At 37.5% G+C, this 18,693-nt stretch overlaps 2 pseudogenes; both read right to left on the bottom strand.

Moving 5' to 3' along the window:
* Positions 1 to 440: 440 nt before the first annotated feature.
* On the bottom strand, positions 441 to 1,456 carry LOC138364046 (uncharacterized; annotated as a pseudogene).
* Positions 1,457 to 5,486: 4,030 nt separating this feature from the next.
* LOC138364045 (serine/threonine-protein phosphatase 6 regulatory ankyrin repeat subunit B-like) lies at positions 5,487 to 14,752 on the bottom strand (annotated as a pseudogene).
* Positions 14,753 to 18,693: the final 3,941 nt, after the last annotated feature.

The following is an 18,693-nucleotide window of genomic DNA, read 5'->3' as shown; positions in this document are numbered from 1 at the left end:
AAGATAGAAAGAAAAAGAGGCGATATAATAACTACATACAAAATAGTAACAAGGAATCTATAAAATTTATAGGGAAGAATTCTGAGGCCTGGAACTTCACGAAACAAGAGGTCATAAATTTTAACTAACGAAACAAAGCTGCTGGAGAAATATAAGAAAATTCACTTTCGCAAACAGTGGTAGACGGTTGGAACAAGTTAGGTGAGAAGGTGGTGGAAGCCAAAACGAGCGATCAGAAATTTCAAGCATTATATGACAGTGCCTGGAAGACAGGACACCACGAGTGTAGCTCTCATCCTGTAACTAGACTTGGTAGTTACACTAATAAAACTGAAGATAAAAAAGCCTGCTTATATTCAGTAGATTATGTACATGTACCTGAAGTTCCATGTTGTTTTTTGTCACCAACCCAACCCACTGTATTGTATGTTAAGGAAAACTTAGTGGGCTCGTGCTGTATCTTGATTTTGCTTCATATTATCTAACTGTTGTTTCATCTCTAGTATCTGCTCATTTTGCTTACGGTAATTTTCATTTAACTGATTACAAAGAGCAAGCAATTGGTCAAGCTTTTCAGTTTGTGCCTGTAAATGCTCTTGTTGGAGATCAGGCAATGCAATATTTGCACCTTCATAGAATAATTACTGAAAAATCTAAATAACTTTTCTGTCTTGATACAATCCAGTGTTTGGTATTGTCTTGCTTGAATTTATAAAGTACTGGTATTCATTAAAGTAACTTTATCAATATGTTGTGATAATTTGCTCACTACCAATGATTCTTAGGTTTCCTATTACTAACAGTATACATTCCCACAGCATGTTTTCTTTTAACCATGGAAAGCAACGTCAAGATTAGAAGATAATTTGCTAGTGCAGCTTTTTTAAACCAATTCAACTCCTTTTCATTTGATGATGGAGCTTTTACTAATTGTAAACAATGAAAGCCCCAAATTGTGCAGATAAACACAAAGAAGAGTACATTGACAAGGACGGATAAGAAAGTGGTTCTGGATAAGGTATCATTATATCCAAGGTCGCCAACATCCAGACTACAGTCTTCATAAATGATTGTGGAATCGATTAAAGGCACTATTATCTTGTAAGAGCAAATGAAAAGATCAGGGCAAAGAGTAATATCACCAATTCCAATGTACATCAAACCTTTGAGGTAACATTTATGAAATCCCACGTACTGATTGTGAAAACTGAACACTGTGGCAATTTATTGATGATTGAATGAGTTGAATCCATGCCATAAGAAGAGCCAGTATACCACACTGCCAAATTGGTACCTGGAAATTAAAAATATACATTTATACAAATAAATATGCTGTATAGTATATTGTTTAAAGGTATTTTAGCTTGTAACATTTCTTCATTATAGTATAAATAAAAGTGGAAATTTTGATCAATTAAATGTCTTTAAAAAATGTAATGATTTAATTATAGAATTAGAATATTTCAGGTTATTGAAGATGATGCAAGTTGTAGATCTAAATGTTTGTTGATTATTCACTTGAATATTCAGGATTCCTTCCTGATGCCAAGATCTCTCAGCCACAACTAATCCCAGGCTAAAACACTGGCTGCCTGTCCCCTTCCCCCCAACACAATGAATTATTATTATAAAATCACCTCGCTCATAGCAGCATTACTTCATGTGGCTAACACAAGTTTCCTTTCTACCTTTACAAATTATTTTGAAATTATATTCTACCCTATACAATACAGTACATTACTGGTAATGTGATTCTGATCAATGGATTGTTCTATAGATAGAAGTATGGCTTAGAATTAGGAATCGATTCTCACCAACTATGGCTAATTTTTGCGTAAAGTTGGACATACAGTTATAGAAATTGGTACTTTATTTCCCTGTAATCTCCATATGTTTTTCTATAGCTTTGAAATACTAAATTTTCTTTGGAATCATTATTTTTTTTTTTGTAGATTCCAGGAAGCAAACCCCTCTTTATCAGCCTTTACCCCCACACCCAAATATGATGACTAAATTTGTTGACATGATTTTATTGTAATTTTTTTTTCGGGTAGCGGTGCCTTGGTGGCTCCTTGCTGCTAGCCACCTGGATAGCTTCACAAGTACCATGTCACACCAGGCTCTTGTTGATTCATAGAAAATTTTTCATAGACCAGAGGACAAAACCTGGTCAATTCAAAGAGGCACAGGGTGCAGGGAATGCTAGATCTCCAAAAGTAAAAACTAGAAAAGTAGTGCACTCAAAACAGACAACATCAAGACAAAATATTAGCAATCTTGACAACTAGAGTCATTACCTGTGCTAGTTACTCCACCACCAGGTGCCAGCCCCAGGAGCTCAGGGTTTTCCCTTGGGTAACTGATCATTAAATCCAGTATTAATGTACCTGGTGAAGACCTGCCCAATACTGCTTATTTGTGTCACTATCACTCTTGTGCTTCAGGTGTTTCTTTATCATAAAACATTTGTTCTGTATTTCTGATTTAAAGTTATGTACAATATACTGAAAGTAAGGAAGTAAAGACGGGTTTCGATAGCTGGTACTCCAGTATACGGCTTAGAAGTTTGTGCCCCTTACACGATATATTTGAGTCTCGCACGTTATTTTTCATGCCCCTTACTCATTTTACTTGCCGCCTCTCCATGAAGGTAGTACTGTTCTTGCTTTCCCTATACATCCTAACTACTTTTTGTATCCTATTTTATATGTACAGTAACTTTTGCCTAAATAAAAATAGAATAGGTGTGTAACTACTATGGGTAACAACCTACCTACTGTGTTTTTTGTTGTCAGGGTTGATAATATTTTTCCTTGTCGTTGCATGTTTGGTGCAATCTACCATTCTGGTGGATATTTCTCTTGTTTAGATGATCTAGCCTCCCTTGCCTGTTTTGAGTGCTTAACTATCAGTGACTACCAGGGAGTGAGATCTAACTCTTTATGTCCTGCCTCCAAGCCATTTATATGATTGGAGCAGGTTTTGGCCTCTGGTAGGTTTATCTATGGCTCTGAAGGACCTGGTGTGACATGATACATGTAGAGCTATACAACCGACAAGCCACCAAAGGGCCACCCAGGGGCCCACTACAGTAGAAAGACATTTTATTACATTTACCGCTGAACTTTTGTTCAATATAACTTTTATAATACTGTATAGTGATTTTTGTCAAACCATTTCGCTGCTAAAGAGTTGTAGGTGCTACAATTTGGCCGTGATAGAAGGCAGAAGTGGAATTAATGTATAAACATTTAATTCAGCAAATGCAAAAACAAAAAATAAAGAAATTAAAGACAATAAATTAGATATTTCTTACCATTTTGATGCCAAGCATGAAATCACAGTAGGAGGTTGGATGAGCAACATGGCTGTTAACACTATGCACAGGAGTCGTACAAAAATGAAAATTGCTATGAAGATAATGCCACTTCAGCTGTCAAAATAATAATAACAATAAAAAAATTATAAAAATAATACTGTAATAAATAAATACTAATAATAATGAATTTGAAGGATTTGTACAAAATAAACCATCTTGCTTGTAAATAAATAAATAAATAGATACCATAACATAATATACTAAGCTCCTATTGGCTTAGCTCGAGACCCCCGTGTAAGGGCAAGAGCATCTAAGCCATACACTAGAGTACAAACTATCAAAAACCCGGCCATTACTGCATAAAACATAAAGGTACACTAGGGTCTGGTCTTAATCCTTTTTGTCAATCATCTCACCACTTGTTACACACAGAAATCACAATAGCGGTATGTATCGAATGAACAAATCCACAAGGCTGTGATGAGGAAGGCAGCATCTGGGATCATCCCGGGCGTAAGTTCGAACCCTCATTATGGCCCTCGTGGATTTGTTCATCCCACACCTGTCTTTGAACAGGTACACACCCTCCTCACTCCTAGAGGCCCAACAAAATTAGGTATACAAACAAGGAAAATAATAACGTTTAGAATTACAATGGAGTTTTAATTCAGGTCTGAAAGTTACTTTATAAAAACACTATTACAAGAGTATTTGTATCACAGATTATGTATTACTGTACTTGGATTACTGGTCCCACAAATACCCGGACTTAATCCATTACGATACTTTGAAATGTTCTCACAAAATTGAACGCTTTTTACTGCTAGTTGGACAGGGGCATGAGGCAATAGAATAATACGCCCAACCATTTCTGGCCCGCCAAGATTCTCGATTATGAGCCGAGAACAAACCCAACTGTACAACCCAGACTTCTGTTCTACAAGTTCATACAGAATGGCACTGGCTAATCCAAATAATTTCAGATCATAGAGCAATGATATTCTTAAGCTAATTATGTTTGGATTACCCTGTAGATCACATTAGAAAGTCAGAGTATTTAAATATATCACTATACATATATTTAAATCTTTTGTTAATGTACTGCACTAAATTAGTTACAGATTGACTAAATATAAGTAATATTGAATATGTTAACTAACTGCAGTTTAAATTACCTTCATTGCACTGTTTATTTCCAAGAAGACTTGTAGGGACCAGTGAAAAAAGCAGAAAGCTATGACTTATATGAGATGGAGTTGGATTCCACTCAGAAGCTTCATTTGTTGATCTTATAGTCAGAGATTCAGTTGTGTCCTCTGTTGTGTTTGCCGCCTGACCTCTGACAAAACTGTGGAAGACTTCAGAACTGCATCACAGAACGTTTCTTCTGACATATTGTATTTGTCTGTTATATGCTTCCAGTTCCTAAAAAAAGAATGAATATTCTGTATTGATACATCTTCACTATAAGAAAGAATCTGTTTGTATAAATTTGGAGGCCAGGACACTTGAGGCACGTTTTCACCCAACTTTGCAGGAGGGTATGGTCTGGGGTTATAGGACGGGCATAGGCTAATCTAGGTATTCCATTTACCTGGGCCTAGGAGACTCGAAGGAGAATCGGTGTATGTCTACGTTAAATGCTTAATGAAATATTAAGATATATTACCCATGTAATTTTTATTGAGTCAAGTGTGATATATCTGATGTTAATCCCCTAGTTTTTAGTAATAATGATCTTATATCATATTATATCAAGGCGTTTAATATTTTTCTAAGAGACCCATACAGTTGGTTACCTAATTGATCTTTCATTATTAAGATAATTGTAATTTCTGCTTTGGTTTGCTATGACATTTGTTTTTGTATTTCAGATATGCATTAGTATAAGTCAAGTAAAACTTGATATAGTAGTCAAATCTCTCCTCCTATCCCAATCATTACACATTTGAAACCTTGTGGAGAATCTACACTTTATCTGAAAAAAAAGGATTGGCTCTTAGTTTTAGATAAACCAAAGATGAATCAGAACACCCTCTGTGATGAGACATCCCAGGATGGTGCAGTAATTCGTCTACTGTTTTTTGTTTTCCAACAAAGCTATGAACAGATTCATTAGTAAAAGAGGGTTCACAAATTATAAACAACATATCTTATGAATGGCATCCTAAATCCCCATTTTTGTATCTGGGTCTGCTATATGAACCAGCTTCATCATTTCCCATATTGCAAACAATGCTATCTTTACATTCACTTGCCAAATGGCGTGTGCTACAGAAACCTTCACATGGCCCAGAATGCTACTCCAATCAGCACACTTTTTTTGCATGTACAGTGCATTTTGTGAACTAATTCAGATATTTATTTATTAAAATATTATTAACAATAGCTGATAAGAAATGGAAAGTATCTGTTTTTCAACAATACCAAGGAGAAGACTCCCAATACCCCAGAAACTATGTTGCAGATGAACAACTGCTCCGAGAAGGAAGAAAACTAAAAGATTTTGCATGTTCAGAGGCTGAGGTGCTGGAGAACTACTGAGGGGTCCCTGCCAGAAAAATATATTTTAACTCATCCTGCACAAAACTATTTGAAAGATAACAAAATAATATCAAGTAGCTAATTTACTAAATTAAATGTAAGAGAACTTAGGAGAGTAAAGAACCACAATTCTGTGACAGCTTAAGTATGAAGTAACCCCTTATCTCGTTTACATTTGTCCTCAACTTGTACGCATATTTTCAGGTAAATTGATTAATTAAGACAGCCGGGTTGTAAAATAAGGCAAGGCCTGTCTCCATTCAGTCTTTCCAATTATTGTGTAATATATAGAAATTTATACAGTGCAATATGTGGTGAAATTTACATAAGCTTTGACAGAAGCAATTTTGAATCAAGTGAAAGAAAATAATGCACTTTAGATAATAAAATGATCACTTAAATTATATACAACACAAGGTTTCAGTAAATGTGACATAAGATAACTTACTTGACATTTATCATAAAGCTGACAAGGATGACAACTGAGATAGCCTTAAGTGCAAAAGTACTGTAAACAGGAGCCTGGCATATGATCCCCACTTATACTGGATCCATGCCTCAGTTAGGGAATGTTGAAGAGATCTAAGCATCTGTGCTGTACCATGATCTCACAGGATGCTCTTGCTTCCATACCAGTGTATCTGATATCAACTCTTTAGCAGAGGCTAGCACTTTCCAAGTTTTAGGATCAAACGGACTTGTTTGGCTAGTGCCTAAATCATTTTTACCTGTAAAGACATAAAAATAAATATCCAGTATTGTACTCCATTAACCTTCAGATAATAATAATCTACTATTACTCATTACACTGTAAGTAGTTCAATGGGTTCATGCTTGTTGAGCATGAACCCATTGCTCCTTGTTCGTGTTACATCTGACCTTTTGAAGAAAGTGTCTGGATTGACGTCGTCCAAATTGTTTAGTATTTTGAAGGTTTCTACGAGAGCCACCCTGTCATGCCTGGTCTGCAGTGTTGTTAGCCCAGTGACCCTCAACTGTTCCTGATACGAGAGATGACTAATCTCTAGTATGATTTTTGTTGCCTGGTGTTGCACCTTCTCCAGAGCAGCTGTCTTTCTGAAGATAAAGTCTCCATGCCTCGATGCCATAATCCAGGTGGGGGTGCACCAGAGACACATACAATTGAACAACTACTTTCTTTTCCTTGAAGGTAAAGGTATGCTTGATTATTCCCAAGGTTTGGTTTGCTTTTTTTTTACTGCCGCTCCCCTTGTTGTGCAACTTTTAGTGAATGATGGATTCTGATAAAAGGTCCTGTTCTTCATATATCTGCTGTAAGGTAGTATTGTCAATTTGGTAGTTGTGACGTGGATTGCTATGCCCCCACATTCAAGGTCTTGTATTTATCAACATTAAAGAGCATTTGTCAGTCATCTGACCATTTAAATAAATAAATAAAATAATTTATTTAGGTAAGGTACATACATACAATAAATTTTTACAAAGATTGGTTGACTTATAGGTAGAGCTAGTACATACAATGCCTAAAGCCACTATTACGCAAAGCGTTTCGGGCATGATAAACTTAAATGACAAGCTTAATACTAATTGACCATAATGAGTAGAATGAAAACAAGAAATGAAAACATAGATGAAAAAGCAGCACAAATACAATTAAGTCGACAAACAGCGCTCATTAAAGAAAAACAGACATTGGTTGACAATAGAAGGGTAAGGTAGGTTACAGGGAATTTATTAGGTATAGCTTCGTTTTTAACTTAAACTGGTTGAGAGAGGTACAGTCTTTAACATGGTTGGGAAGGTCATTCCACATTCTGGGCCCCTTGATTTGTAGAGCATTTCTAGTTTGATTAAGTCGTACTCTAGGAATATCAAAACTGTATTTATTTCTGGTGTGGTGCTCATGGGTTCTGTTACAACCTTCTATGAAGCTTTTGAGATCAGGATTGGCATTATAGTTTAGCGTTTTATATATGTATAATACACATGAGAGAATGTGCAGTGACTTAATGTCTAACATATTCAGAGATTTGAGTAGGGGTACCGAGTGATGTCTAGGGCCAGAGTTGGATATTGTCCTAATAGCAGCTTTGTGTTGAGTAATTAGAGGACGTAAGTGATTTTGGGTAGTAGAGCCCCAAGCACAAATACCATAGTTGAGATATGGATAGATAAGGGAATAGAGAGTCACCAGGGCAGGGCGTGGTACATAATATCTGATCTTAGAAAGAATGCCCACAGTTTTTGAAACTTTTTTTGATATATTTAGAATGTGTCCCTGGAAATTCAGCTTGTGGTCAATGAGAATGCAAAGGAATTTGCCATCTAATTTGTTACAAATTTGGGTATTGTTTATTTTGAGATTTATTTGACTAGAGGATTTATTGCCAAACAGAATATAGAAAGTTTTGTCAATGTTAAGGGTGAGTTTGTTGGCAGTTAGCCAAAGATGGACTTTATTTAGCTCAGTATTTACTGTGGCATTTAGAGCAAGGGGGTCAGGACTGGAGTAAATGAAGGTTGTGTCGTCAGCAAATAGAATTGGTTTGAGGTGTGGGGAGGCATTTGGAAGGTCATTAATGTAGATGAGAAAGAGGAGAGGGCCAAGTATGCTGCCCTGAGGAACACCAATGTTGATGGGTAGGGTGGGAGAATTTGTATTATTCACAGAAACATATTGGAGCCTGTCAGTAAGGTTGGATTTGAGGTATTGTAGGGAGTGTCCTCTGACTCCATAATGATGTAATTTAAGAAGAAGGTTTTGGTGGTTGACAGTATCAAAAGCTTTACGCAGGTCCACAAATAACCCAACAGGGAACTCCTTTTTATCAAGAGCTGTATGAATCGAGTTAAGCATACTAATAAGTGCATCGTTAGTGCTTTTTTGGGTCTGAAGCCATATTGGCAAGGGCTAAGTATATTGAGTTTGGCTAGATATGAGTAAAGCTGCTTAATTTGTGGAGTTCATGCAGATTTCTTTGTAAGGTCTCGATATCACTTTCACTTCCCACTTTACCATAGATCTTGGTGTCATCTGCAAATTTGATGATGTGGTTTGTAATATTCTCATCTAAGTTATTGATGTATATGACAAAAAGAGTTGGCCCCAAAATGGACCCCTGTGGGACCCCCACTTAGCACATTTTCTCAGTCAGATTCATTCCCATTTAGCATGACCCTTTGTTTTCTATGTTTTAACCATTGTTTTATCCATTCCAGTATTCTTCCATTTATTCCATGTGCCTGTAATTTCCTTGCCAGTCTCTCGTGTGGTACCGTGACAAGAGCTTTAGCAAAGTCCATGTAAGCTACATCTACCCGAAGTCCTTTGTCTGACTAGCCAGTTACCGTTTCCAGAAAAGTAAGCAGGTTAGTAAGGCAGGATCTGTTCAACAAACCCATGCTGCGTTGATTCACATGTATGCGTAAGTATCCACTTGGAAAATGAAACGAAAGTTCCGAATGTCTTCATGTTTCAACACATTTATCAAGGAAATACAGAAGGATGACATAATGGTTTAGGATTATATACCTAACTATATATGGTGTGTGTGTAATTACCTAAGTGTAGTTACAGAATGAGAGCTACGCTCATGGTGTCCCGTCTTCCTAGCACTCTTTCATATAACACTTTGGAATTACTACCGGTTTTGGCCTCCACCACCACCTCATCTAACTTGTTCCAACAGTCTACCATTCTGTTTGTGAAAGTGAATTTTCTTGTATTTCTTCAGCAGCTTTGTGTAGTTAGGTTTTAAACCAACTTTTAAACTCTGTATATATGTGTGTTTATGTATGTATGTACAGTAACTTAACTTAATTAACAGTCTCCGTGGTGCAGTGGTAAGACACTCGCCTGGCGTTACGCGAGCGCTATGTCATGGGTTCGTATCCTGGCCAAGGAGGATTTACTGGGCGCAATTCCTTAACTGTAGCCTCTGTTTAACACAACAGTAAAATGTGTACTTGGATGAAAAAACGATTCTTCGCGGCGGGGATCGTATTCCAGGGACCTGCCCGAAACGCTACGCGTACTAGTGGCTGTACAAGAATGTAACAACTCTTGTATATATCTAAAAAAAAAAAAAAAAAAAAAAAAAAAAAAAAAAAAAAGTATATACATATATATGCTGCAAAGCTGAGTGCTGTACCACTGGGCCACCACACTACAAACCCCCTTCCACCCCTCTTTCTAATTTCTCTCTCCTCATTCCATTCCCATCTAATTCCCCCTTTCCCCCTACCCCCAATAATTATGTCTGAGGTAGTTTTAAGTAATACATCCGCAGGCAAAGACAACTTACATAAGATATGGATAGACGAGTGAATAGCAAAGTACAGGGTATAGTGTTAGCTGGATCAAGAAAATTCTTCAGTGCTACATACAGTATTTTAATGCCTATTAATTGTAAACTGTATTTGTTTTATTACTGTATAGTGCAGACAAGTAAACAATGATTTATAAATAGTATTACCTTCAGTGATGCAATAATTATCCTCAAATATTCTGAAATCATAGTAGGTTGAACTGGTTGTGGTGTCAGATGCTGAAGTACAATTATCCATCACTTTCAAAGCAAGGAATGGGTAAAGTTTTATAAGATCTCTGAAGTTAGGACATGGAACTCCTTCATGCTTTTTGGTGCCACCAAATCCTGCTGCCCACCACTTACTCTCCACAATGGCTTCCACACCTGTCCTATAATTAAGATAACTTCTATCATACCTGTAATTCTTTAGTACAATATTATATCCCATAATATTATAAACTGAATTATGCATTGGATTTTTAAGTAATACAATATTTCAGTATTTTAAATTATTTTAATACTGTACTGTATTTTTGTAAAGATTTTGTAATTTTCTAAGCAATTAAAGGAAACAATTACATAAAAAAAACATTGAATGTAATTAAATGCCCTTTCTGAAGTAACCCAGGTGGCTCCCTGATGCTATTTTACTGAGATGGCTCCATACATCAGTCTCGGAGATTCTATTTAGCTTACCAGGGACCAGAGCCAGAATTTGGCTCCATTCCCTTCATGGAAGCACAGGTAGCAAGTGACAATCCACCACCACACTGGAAAAAGCATCCAAGAAGTTAGCGAAGCTTTACAGACAACTGGATGGTTCACAGAAAATAGAACCTCAAAACTGCCAAACAATTCTGCAATTGATTCACACAAGAACAACTCAAACTAGCTTGAAACCTCTTAGTACCAATAACCCCCACCAAGGATTCCGGCCCCAGCTGTCAACCGGCTCTCCTAGTCAGTTTGGGAGGTGGTGAACAACCTAACAATGAACCAATGAACCTGGAGGGAGGGGAAGGAAATCGTAGAGCCATTGGATATCCTCAAGAAAGAGACATTTCATTACATTCAACACGGGGTTTCTGGAATGGGCCCCCCAAATGGCTCCCTGAAGCTAACTAACCACAAAGAACAAAACAAGACTTGCCAGGAAGGAGGAGAGGTGGAAGGCACTAGAATGAAGGGAACCCAGGCCGGGAGACACAGCCTAAAGCAACACGTGACTGACTTGGACTAGGAACACTGAATGGCTGCCAGAACCATGTTAGAACACCAAAACCTGAGCCCAAATATTAGCTCAGGACATGTTGGACAAAAAGGACATGAAGGACAAAAAGAAACCTTCAAAATACTAAACAATTTGGACAATGTCAATCCCGACATGTTCTTCAAAAGGTCAGATGTAACATGAACGAGCAGCAACGGGTTTAATCTCAACAAGTCACAAGGTAGGACAGAAAACAGGTGGTGCTTTTTCACCCATAAGGTTGTATACCTGTGGAACTGCCTTCCCGCCGAAGCCGTAAACGCCAAAACTGCTGGGTTTTAAAAATGGATAGAAAAGATCATCAGGGCAAATGGGGGACCTTTGACAAGCCGCCAGCTTCCTGTCCTCGTAAAGGCCACTAGTATTAGTGGCCCTTAGGTAAATTCAGGTAAATGCACCAATGCCTCGACCAGTTCAGTTGAAAGGCATCGAATGTGAGAGCCTTGTGATTGGAGCCACATAGGAAGGAAGAAGGTGGTTCCACCCAGATGTAAAGAGGTCCACCCCAGCGCAAATGAACATCTCATGAAGCCAATGGAATGATGTGTTGCTGACAGTCTACTCTGTGGAAATGGGATGGAAGTGAGATAGCCCATCTATAAGAATATTAGACACACCCTGCATATGAACTGCACAGAGAACCATACTCTGAGAAGCCAGCTCCACAGGGCAATGGATCAAAACGACTTGCCTCGGTTCAGACAATGAACCACCTTGTAGTAGTCGGAGTGAAGCAGAGTCTTCCGCAGGGCATGCCACACAACTGCAAACTCGTGCACAGTGCTATGCGCCTGAAGAAATGGGCATGACCACCATCTCTGGGCAGTCTGGTGAGCACTGATCATGAAGCCCCCAACCCAGACACAAGGCATCCATAAAGATAAGTGCAAAGGATGGCTAGCACTAAGCTGAAAAGCGGAGGGACCCTTTGTGAAGGTGGACTCAAAGAGCACTACAAGTAGTGTCACCTACATTAGTGACAGAACTGATCACTGGAAATGGCTGTGGGCTAGGGTTCCAGGCTTGGCTCACAACATCAAGTCGTTTGGCAGTTTCTATGTTTCATTATCTATGAATTTTACAACTGTCATTAAAGCTTTGCTGACTTTCTGGATGCTTTCCCAGTGAGAGGTGATGATAATAGCCCCTTACTCAATGTGCCTCTGTGAGGGGGTGGGGGGCCAGGTTTTGGCTCTGGTGCCCAATAGACAGTAGACAGTTGAAGTTACAAGAAAGTTAGACCAAACATGACTCCTGCAACTGATGTGACCTAGTAATGGGGAGCCATCTCAGGGAAACCACTGGACCTAATCCCATAAATTGCAATTTTTTTCATTTTCGGTCAAATATCTTACCAGGAATGTCCAAGTTGAATATTCAGTTAATTCAAATGGGGGTAGCCCCATATGATTTGGATTACTAAGCTTAGACAGTATAATATAAAATTATATTCATGCATTTACAAATTCTGTAAAAGAATGAGCCCTTAGAGTATCATTATATTATTCAACATTAAACTTCACTAACAGATATTACTAAGATATCTATATTTATTAGTCCAAAATTAATCAGGAACAGATAAGGAACTTACTTTTTTCTATCTTTGAGTGCTTTATGTGTGTAGGAGTGGAGATGCTCTTGCAGATCTTGTGGCATTTTGTCGATATTTCTATACGGCAATTTTTGTAGCAGAAGCTTAAAGATCTCATAATGGCCCTTAAGGAAAAGCAATATCTAGAGCATATTTTTTACTCCTGTCTTGTTCTTTATAGAGTGACTTATCAGCATCAGTCAGTATTTCACAACACTCTGTATTTCCCTTAGCTGCAGCAGCGTGTAAGGCTGTAGAAATTGCTATCATCTTTAGCACGTTTATTTTGCACCATTCTTTATGAGTAGCCTGATTATGCTAGAGTGGCCATGATAAGCACCTATGTGGCAAGGCTGTCTTACCATTTTGTCTACAGCATTTACTTGAGCACCCTTCCAGAAAAGCATTTGGCATGCCCTCCCTGGAACCTGCACGGGCTGCCATATGTAAGGGAGTCTCATTATCTTTGTTGGTGACATTTACATCAAACACACGCATTGCTAGAAGCTTTTCTAGAAATATTGGTTTAGAATTCTCTGCAGCAAGATGGAGAAGACATAACTTGTGTTGGGATTTAACTGAAGGTGATGCACCAGCATTCAAAAGTAAAACTGCACAGTTTTCACTGTGTTTCTTTACTGCAATGAAAAGAGCTGTAAGCCATCATTATCTTTTTCATTTAATATGTCCTTTACTCTGTCAATAGTTAGCAAGTATTCCATGCATTCATCTGCCTTTTTTGCAACAGCCAAATGAAGAACACTGCGTTTAGCATTATTCTTGATACTAACTACAGCTCCATTCTCTATCAGTTCCTTTACACAATTTACTTTATTTTTTATGACAGCTTCCATTACTGTGTGTTCCCAACATTGTTTTGTATGTCTGGAGGAGCACCTGTTTCAAGGAGTAAGTCAACAAACTTTTCAAATCCTAACTTTGCTGTTATGTGAAGTGCTGTATTGCCTACACCATCTTTGTAGTCGAGATTCATGTTGGCTTTAGCATCAACCATTTCTTTATAGCATCGATAATGACCTTTCCTTGCTGCCAACATAAACAGGTGGAATATCTTGCCTGTCTTGAGTTCTACCAACAGAGTAAAAAGAAGCAAGCACCTTGCAACACTCATGATAACCACATTCAGCAGCATAGTGAAGTGGAAGGTATTTTTGGTTGTCTTTAATATTGGGATTAGCTCCTTTTTGTATCAGTAAATTCAAAGTGTCAAAGTTCCCCTTTTTGAGCAGCGAAATGTAAAGGCGTCATTTGGTTCATATTTTTTATGTCTACTTTAGCTTGATGTTCCAACAAGACGGCACAAAAGTCAGTAAGACCCTCTCTTGCTGCAATATGGAGAGGGGTTTCTCTTTTCTTGTTCATAGCATTTACATCTGCTCCATGCTGTAGTAGGAGGGAAGGTATATTTTGAGCTCTGGTTTCTCTTTTGGAGTATTTCTCAGCCAAAATATGAAGCAGTGTTGACCCATCTTTTTCATTTATGTATTTAACATCTTCACCATCTTCTATTAATTTCTGACACAGCTGATAACTTTTAGATTAACTGCTCTGACAAGTGCATTAGTTTCATTATTCCTCTTTCTGAAAGATAACATAAATTTAATGCTTTATCATTACTGTAATATTACAATTAATTTTCAAAATACAATAAATGTTTTCTCAGTTGAGATGAACATAAAAATCTAAAAAATAAATCAAACGAGATATGTTTTCATGTAAGTTTTAATTAAGTAATGTCACTCAAAGAAAGTAAATTAAAAGAATGAAAAAAGTCAATACAATATGGGCTGAAATTGATACCCAGAGTTACTGTAAATACTCTATACAGTTGAACACAACACAAGGTGATGACAATGACAGAGAAACAGACAGAAGTTTAGAGTAGACTTATTTGTAAATGAAATTTTGCTTGTAGGGGATTTATCAAAGCTAAACAGCATTTGAAAAGGTCCTTACAGGCAAAGTATTATCTATAAATCAAGTCTATCAAATCCAGAACTACTACTGTACTACTATTTTGGAACAGTTACGAAAGAATAACAATTAAAGCAAATTATCGTACAATATATACCTACCCATCAGTGTCGGTCCATGGGAACCATGGGAACAGCTACATATGGTCCCTGGGAGAGCTGTGGCATTGGTCCCATCCTGAGCTGGTGTTGCTGCTTTCTACACAGTAAACACTCCTGAAAGATCCTCAAATTAGAGCCACCATCCTGTTTACATAGTCTGCATTACAAATTTAAAATACTTTAGTCTTCTTTGACCTTTATGATGATTAATGATAAATTTAGCCTTAAAATTTCAAATTTCAAATGATATACAGTACTGTATATGTATTTTACTAATTTTCCTACTTTGCCAATATACATGTCACCTCTATACAGTAATTCTCAACATCATGTTTTTTTTAATTTGTCTTAAAAACAAAGTTTCTGAATCAGCTATATCTTGCTATGAAAAGTAAATGACTTCAAATTATCTGTTGTTTATCTTTTATAATGTATCCATTACTGTTGACAGTTTTGTAACAATTACTACAGTATTTTCTGAACTGTATTTTGTATTTATTGAGCATCATGTTATAATTGGCCTTACCATTTTTTATTATACATTATATAGTTATAATGATTTCATCTTATGCAAGGACTTATTTATTAATAACTTTAAAGTTACAAGAAATAAATTCTGAAATATATATAGTTACTTATTGAAATATAGTAACTAAAGTAACTTGTATAGTAACCACTTAAATATAGTTAAACATTATAAATTCTTAATTATATATAGTTACATATTCAAATACTGTATAGTAACTATTAAATAGTACCTAAAATAATTTACATAAAGTAACTTATATAGTAACTATTTAAATATAGTTACAAGTAATAAATTCTTTAGTGTTACTTTTACAATTTAAAGATGAACTTTGATGATTTGCATCTTACTTAGTACTTAGTAAACGTACAGCTTTCCCATAACTCATATTTGTGCAGAGTGAATTTAAACCTTATAAACCTTAAACATTGGCTTGTATAATTAAGTGTTTGATAAGTTAGGGTATTTTAACTAAGCTATGCAACTACGTCTACTGCCCCAAGTGATTGATTGATAAAGATTAAGCCACCCAAAAGGTGGCACGGGCATGAATAGCCCGTAAGTGGTGGCCCTTTTGAGCCATTATCAGTATCAATAGACGATACTGGAGATCTGTGGAGGTGCGACTTGCACCCTGCGTGACGGGAGATGTCTCCCGTTTGCCCCAAGTGGAACATATCACTTTATGTATGTCCTTTTGCAGGTGAGGTGTTCATGCTTGCATAGTGTTGTTGATATGATAATTGGAATGTACATTGTTATACCCTACATGCAAGTAAGTAATTATCAAAAGAGGGCACCAAACCGACCCTACATGCACGGTTTTGCTTTTTTTAATACTGTATTCAAAAGCATTTGGCAGTCTTCTGACATTTGAGTCTATATAGATCTCTTTGTAATGTATTCTTTGTTCTTTGTGACATTTCCTGTCACCTCTCCAAAGGCCTAATATTCTTCGTCGTGCTTAATCATGGTATTACACAGTTGGTAAAAATCATATAGCTTTATTAGTCACATCATAGTGACGAATTATGATGCCTCGCCACCAAAATTATTGTGTTACAACAAAATTTGTTAAAATTTATTAGCCATCCACCTTGCACATTATCACCTGGATAAGATATGAATTATCTTTGGAAGTAAGTACAAACTGCTGCAAATACACACATGATGTTTGTTTACATCAACAACTGAAGACCTAGGAATATGGACTATTTGGGCACAGATATTTCATCAAATTACTTCAGCATGTTAGGGCCGCATGAACATCAATTGTGCTGGTGAAGAGGTACACACTGTCAGTAGGCTCCCATTACTACCTAGAAGTCTCCTAAGTGCTTTGTCTCATGACCATGTGCAGTTATGTGATTTATTCCATAATTGGACCAGTACCCTTGTAATTTGACGCAAACAAAACTGTAATTAGGTCACCACAAAAGTAAATAGCTTTGCTTAAGGAACGTTAAGGACCAATTCCTGAACCTTTTAGCCTATGTGACTAAATCTTTTCCGCCAGCTCAAACAGGATGAATATACAAGAGTTTATAAAAAAAACAAATTAATCTAATTGGTCAAGTACATAATTGGTACATAGTTTTTTATTTGTTAATCATGCACCGGACATGAAGCACCCAACAACAACAGTGACCATGAAAGGAGTCACGTTAAACGTTTTATGACCAGAGGATGTGCTGATGAGTACTTCTTCACAGCCAGTGGTACTTCAACCACAAGTTTGTACCTTCTTCACAACCAGAGGTTGAGTACAGGGGTAGGATGGGTGGCGGAAAACTAAGTTAGGATGGGGCGAGAGGTTGATCAAGATATAGTGGCCTGCCCAGTCATATTGTATTGTTGCTCCTGTAATGAGGCTTTCGTGTTGTGAAAGTAGGACATCCCAACGGCGCGAGAGGTTCCCATCGTCCCATTGTTCGCGTGAAGATGTGCATTTAATTATGTAACTAGCTCAACAAGATTGTAACTTGCTTAGCTAAATGAATTGTGGGGCTCAGTCCCTGAGCCCATTATGTGCCTCTGTAACACTTTCCACTACCGCCCACAGGATGGGTATGGGGTGCATAATAAATGAACTAAAATAAAACGTTGGTAGGCCCAGCAAGGTGTTAATGATGATGGCAGGTCCCGTTGTTGCAATGCTAGGGCCAATGCTGAGCTAATATTGTTACTTTTGCTTTAAGAACCGGTTTCGGTGGCCTTTTCCTACATGAAGCCCTGGAGCACTGAAGCTTATATCAGTGCTTGCTTACAATTTCTTTGCATTTAAATAATTAGTGTTTTTATAGATGTAAATCAGTGTGCGTGGGTGGACCCCTGGGGTTATCAGGGTAAAGGGCACTCAAACGCAGTCTTGGGGAAGTCAGTCTGGCAGCGGATGTCAACTGGTGCCTATATAGCCAGACTTGGGACGCTGCCAGCCTGAGGTCGGTGACGCTGCTGTTGTAGACCTTGCTACAATGGAGCCTGAAGGGGTGATATGAGAGGTTCGCAACTTCGCTTAGTGGTAGTCTGGCCGAAGTTGTGTAGAAAAGAATTAGGCGAGATGCTGGAGCAGTAGCAATGTCCATTCCACATGCTTCCTGTACGTTATTGATGATCTATCAATCATATAAATATATAAATAAACAAACTAGACCCTTTATAGTACCATTCCCGTTTATATGAACTGTATTTATTGCGTGTGTAGCCCTGTGTCTTGTTCATTAAATTAATATTCGTTACTTTGGCGTTTTCCCCAATGCATAATTCCCCTTAATATTTAACACATACATAGTTCTGTATCCACTTCTGAGATATTTGTTTCGTATTTTTTTTTAAGGAAGCGTCAAGCCATTACGATTATATGACACTGGGAAGGGGTCAGGATATGGATTTGGGGTGGGACGGGGGAAAGGAATGGTGCTCAACCACTTGGACGGTCGGGGATTGAACACCGACCTGCATGAAGCGAGACCGTCGCTCTACCGTCCAGCCCAAGTGGTTGGGTTTTTGTTTTTCAAAAACAAAAAATATTTGTTTCGTAATAACTGCACGTAGT

This window comes from Procambarus clarkii, chromosome 12, assembly GCF_040958095.1.
Source record: "Procambarus clarkii isolate CNS0578487 chromosome 12, FALCON_Pclarkii_2.0, whole genome shotgun sequence".
Taxonomy (NCBI): domain Eukaryota; kingdom Metazoa; phylum Arthropoda; class Malacostraca; order Decapoda; family Cambaridae; genus Procambarus; species Procambarus clarkii.
Note: the sequence above shows the minus strand (reverse complement) of the source record. Positions and strands in the feature narration are given on the sequence as shown.